Below are 5766 nucleotides of genomic sequence, written 5' to 3'. Positions count from 1 at the left end.
TTCTCAAAAATACAGACCATTCAAGCAAAATCCTGGGAAATTTAAAAAAAAATGGAGATTCCCCCTGCCCCAATTCACATTGCTTTGAGAAGCCACTTTTGGTTCAACAAAACAATTGTTTTTCAAATTAAATACACTAATCAGCTGTAAGAACGGGGCCTTCCACTGGGTTGGCAAGACTGGTGGCATTCACCCCAGACATGGAATATTGCCTAATATGATACAGCAAGAGTACAAAAAGATGGAAAGGCAAGAAAGGAAAATTCAAATTTGTCTTTTGTGCCGAAGGTCCCTACCCCCGCCCCCACCCCCACAGCATGTGGTTTGGACTAGGGCATAAAGAAGCCTTCAGATATACAGCCAAAAGAGAACTGCAAGGATTTAATTACTGCCAGCTCCTGTGAGGCCGGCTCTGTCATGTCTTTTTCTGTTGCCTCCTTGCCATCTGTGAGATCTGCTGTCAAGCCCACTGCCCTGAACTGTGGGCTGCAGCAGCCTTCACTGCCAGCAAAATCGAGCCCTCGTTACCTTGGTGGGGAGGATTCATCATCCTTCCTAGAGAGAGCATGATACATGTCAAACCACACAGGAGCTTACACTATTTACTGTTCTGCACAGAGAGAAACGCAGGCACAGCATGGAAGACATGCCCCATCTCAGATGTGAGAAACAACAGCTGCCATGTTGGCAGTGACAAAACATAGGCCTATCCTTCCTCTGCATGGTGGGCTTTTATCCCCCAGCACTGAGGACACAGGGCTGAGCACACTGACAGATCAGGGATGATGCCTCAGTGACATGAAGAGCATCAACTGGAAGCTGAATCTACTGAAAAAGAACACAGAAAAGTGTCTACAAATAAAAGAGGGGGCTTCAAGAGAAATGGGAAGGTGGCTTCCTGCACCGCACTGTACCCAGGTATGAGATACCCTGCCCCTTCACCCCCACCCAAGTCCTGTGTCATGGAAGAGGAGGGAGAGAAGGAGGCAGGGAGAAGCTGACTCACATCCTCCTCCTGCTCCTGTTCTCCTGTCTTGACTGATGTCATGTTACAAATGAGGGGCCAAATCCAACAGCTGCTTTTTTAGGCTCACAGTAGCCTAAGCCGTGAGTAAGACACACATGTTATGCTTACAACACCACACACAAGGGCCTCCATATGGCACAGACATCACAGAAGCCACTGCAGTGGAGCCAGGGGTGGAACATCTCAGTAATGGCTTGTGACAATGCTAGTATCTCCCTTCTGTGCCCCAGGCTTACCGTCCCTGCTCAGTGGGTGCGGTGAAACAGGTGGCATGCTTGCAAGTGACAAATATTTAACCTGACGTGAGCATTGCACGCTGATCATCAGGCAGACTTATTTTTTTCCTGAAATGTTTTTGGGTTATCACCTGAAGCCAGGTGCCTCTGGGACAGCATCCCTCAACATGCCCCGCCAAGCCCCCTCTGGGAATGCCCTGCAGGGAGCTGTCCTAGAACTTTGGCTCACACTAGGTGAATCTGGTGCCTCCATTTATCAGAGGAAAGTGCTGGGAAGGCCCACCTTCAGGGCAGTCTGACTCTTTGTACATCCTGTTCAAGTCACAACCTGTTCTCTGCATCAGAGTGTCTGGTGTACCTCAGCACCACTGGACCATGGAAAACAGTGTCACTGGGAATCCTGGAGCAGTCCTGACACACAGTCAGCAAGGACAGCAAAATGGTACCTTGACCCATTTTATGGGTACTGTTCCTTCCACCCCTAGCCACAGTCAAGACTGGGCCATCATCTGGCATTGCTGCAATCAGCGATTGACAAGAGCTGCACACATATCCTCACACCTTAGAAGATTAGGACAAGGGCCTAGAAGGGACCTGTGAAGTGACTGCATCCAGTCTCTATCACAGGCATCGGGCCATATAAAACCTCTTGTAAATACAAGAGCTGTTTTAAGACTGGATCAGTTGTCCTCCCTGCCTGCTCTTGTTTGCAGGCTGGTCCAGAACCTCCCAGTTTCCAGCCTCAATTAATTTGTGGCCTGATCATAGCAAATTCTTGCTGTACCAGCATGGTCCTTCCATTTTCACAGCTTGTCTCCCTCGTAGGTGTTTCCCCCATACCATGCCCTCACCTCAGGTCCTCTCTCAGCTTTGCATCTCCAGGCTAAGCACTCTGAAAGGTAGGCTATCTCCAGGTGTTTAGTAAGCCACTGTCATTGGGCTGAAATAAATCCAACCCAGAACTCGAAATCTAAACAGCCCCAAGTTAGAAGGAGCATCCTTTGGAAAATGGAAAAATTTCCAACCCCAGGAGAAATAACCTGGGTCCTAAATGAAGCCATCTTTCCTTGCTGATCCTTCACATGCAGCTTTGAGGTCCCATCAGGCTGATGGGTGCAAGACACCTTTCCATGGGCATCACAGCAGCACCAGGACAGGGGCTACTGACCATTGCCAGAGCCACTTTGACCTCAGCTGCAGTCCTCTCTGCAGAACCTGGAGAAGGGATCATGTTAGTTTGTTGTCATTACATTAAACACCTGCTCCCTGAAAGGGATTTCACCATTTTCTGATTGCTTTCCTGCGTGTTGAGCTGCCTCTGGGTAGATGGTGCTGAGAGCCCTGGTAACTGGAATGGCTGACTCATGTGCAGGGAAGGCAAGCTGCTTGGCTTATATGAGGCCATGCTGTTATCCCCAAGAGGCATTGTGGCTTCCTCACAGAGATAAATTAAGTTCCTGTGATAAAAAGAGGTCTCTCTGGTGTGAATTAGATGCTGTCTCTGCTACATCTGAGTTCCAATTAGGTGGCCAATATGAATCATAGTGCCTGAGGGAAGAGAGCCATAGTAGGGAAGAGTTATACAGGGGGAGAGCTTTGGACAACCAAGCAGGAGGTGTGCCACAGGTGTAATCCTGGCTGTTCCTGTACCGGCCTTTAGACTGGGAAACACAGTCCCAAAGGGCTGTGACAGATGGGCATTTCCCCACTGTAACTCATGGTGCTTTACAGAAAGCACAATGAGTCACACAGTGACAACCCCTCCGACACAACAGACATTCTCTGCTGGATCAGTGTGGGGGTGGGATATCGAGCTCCACTTTGGAGCTGGCCTCAAGTCTGCAGCCTCTCTCTCCTAATCCTGCTCTCTTCCAACTCCAGTGCTGTCTTCAGAATGGGAAGGGGAGAAGGGACAGGGGAAGTTTGGTCTGGGGTTTGCCCAGCCTGCACTGGAGGGTGGGGCAGGTAGATTGGAGCCCCCCACCTTGGAGGTGGGGCTAGGGGAGCAGCCTCTGTATTTTTGCCCCTAGCAAGACCTGTTGGGTGTTTTATTGCACTCATCCCCTTGTATGGACACCCAGAGAGGGACAAATGGAGACTGATAGACTTACAGACTGACTCCCATCAGAGGTATGTGCACATGAACGAACTCCTGGGTGTTTTCCTCAGCTCTGAGGAGTCTCTGGGGCAGACTCAGTTCTATTCATGACCCTGCTTCATGGCCTGAAATTTGTTTTTTAAGGACAGACTGGTTCAGGTGTCAAAGAGGCCCCAAGTACCCAGAGAATTCTGGTCCTGAAACAGAGAAGAGGCACTGTGTAAATGAGGCACTTGGATAACACCCACATCGTCGTTTCCCCCAACCAACTGATTTCCCTCCCTTCACCAGACTCTCTCCTCTCTATCCGCCCTACCTTTGCTGCAGCAGTAGTCTCAGGAACCATGATCTGGCACGGTCTACACCCATCTATCCAACCACTGCTTTCTACCTGCAAACCCACAAATGGATCTGAAGGTCCCACAATCTCTGCTTGGAAAGCATCACCAAGTGTGAACTCTGGCTGGATCACAGAGTTCATCAGAGATGGGACACAGCAACCCATGCCTTGTCCATGACTTAAGTGGGTGAGGCAGCCTTTGTACTGAAGCAACAACTGCCTGCCTACCCATACCATGACTAGTGGAGGAGAGCACTGCTTCCAAGACCATACCAACATCTGTCCTTTCTTTCACCTCCACCAGTCTCTGGGCTCTGCCCTCTTTCAACATGCCCCATACAGAAAGCCCTTTGTTAAACACTTGGCTCTGCCACAAGAGAAACGCCTCATCACATCCAAGCCAAGAACACCCAGCACATGGCGTAGTTATGCAAGAACCCCAGGGCGGGCCAAGATGATGTCACACGGTTTCCAGGTAAGTGTAAATGAGGCAGATCAGGGTAAGGGTAGAAGACTGGCTCCATCCAGCTATGGTTGTGCAGCATGAGGCATTTATGCTTGGTCCAGTGGCAGCACACTTCTGACTGCCATATTATGAGAACCTCTGTGGGTTTTATTCATTAAAGGTCCAAAGACCTTGTTGTCTTTTCAGGGCAGGCTGTGGTAGCCAAATGCTATATGATGAGCCCAGTGATTGGGCATGCCACATTTTTTCTGTTTCACAAGATTAAACCAGCTTGAAAGAGGTTCCTTGTCCTTGGCACAAAGAATTCTTCTCAAACCAGGAACTTCCTTCAAGAAGAATCTGATCAGTGGACTAGTAGTAACAAAGAGAAATGGCACCTTGGTCTCAGGGATGAGAGAGGGGAGGAAACTACAGGCTTTCTGCTTATACAGGGTCTTCATAAAGTCCTTGTGCAGTTTTAAACTTTAATAACTTAAGTTGTACACAAGGACTTTATAGAGACCCTGCATTTTGCATAGCCCCTGGTTGCAGTGGTGATATGTATCATATAAACAAGCAGATGGAATAGAGTGTGGGACACTCTAGGCCAAAGTCTAAAAGGCTGGGGACACAACAAGGCACTTAGACCCAAGGAGATAGTTCAGGTATTTCTAAGATTACTGTCACCATGGTACACAGATACATTGTTGTTCAAAGTTTTAAGAGTTCATTTTAGGATTTTTTAAACAAATACAGTTGGGGCCAAATACAATTCTACCACATTTGCTTCTGCTGAGTAGCCTCATACCCTGCAAGGAGTCCCATTTAATTAATGGATCTTTTCTGGAGAGAAATGCTAATTAATGCAAGTATAGATGGTAGAAAATAGGCCAGAACAGGAAAGCCACCTGAATACCCTTGTGCTGGCCTAGTGCTTGGCAGTCAGCACCCAGCAAAAAATGTTGTACAGAATGGCTGGTGAGCAAGTCAGGATCTACATACCATTTGTAATACAATACTTATTTCCATCACTGTCCTAGGACCATTAAAAGGATCAGAATTTACTTCACCTATCCTCTGATAGATCAGCCTATTGTGCTACAGTATTACTGTCTGCAAAGGTACTCTATAAGGAGCTGTATAAATGCCCACGACAGATGAATGACATTCTGATACATGTAGGTTCAGTGTTGTGTGTCAGTGTAATTGTGTTGTGGCTCAAATGTCACAACCGTTATTTTTGTTCCACGCGACTAGGACATGTAACCGACAATTCCAGTTGCCAGCCATCTGAGATGGAAATTAGTGAGACAGCTGGCTTTCAAGCATCAGTTGGCTTTCAAACAGCAGTTGGCTGCATTAGCTACACACAGTATCTGTGTACTGAGGGACTATGGAAGCCCTCTTCTGAGAGCCAGTATTACAGTGGACTGCTTGAATTTCAAAGGTGAAGTTCCTGGTACAGAGAACAGCAAAGAAGCCGTACATGCCTGGTAAGGAAGGCAGCCATGAGGAGGTCACAATACATTTTTAACTCAGTAGAATTTTCCATCTACTTTCCTAAGACAAGCTCCAGATGGCTCAGACCTGGGAACCCACCAGGGGTGGTTGGTAGAGCCA

Source organism: Gavialis gangeticus, unplaced genomic scaffold, assembly GCF_001723915.1.
Source record: "Gavialis gangeticus isolate Ggan-Ray unplaced genomic scaffold, GavGan_comp1, whole genome shotgun sequence".
NCBI lineage: Eukaryota > Metazoa > Chordata > Crocodylia > Gavialidae > Gavialis > Gavialis gangeticus.
This window is presented reverse-complemented; position numbering follows the sequence as displayed.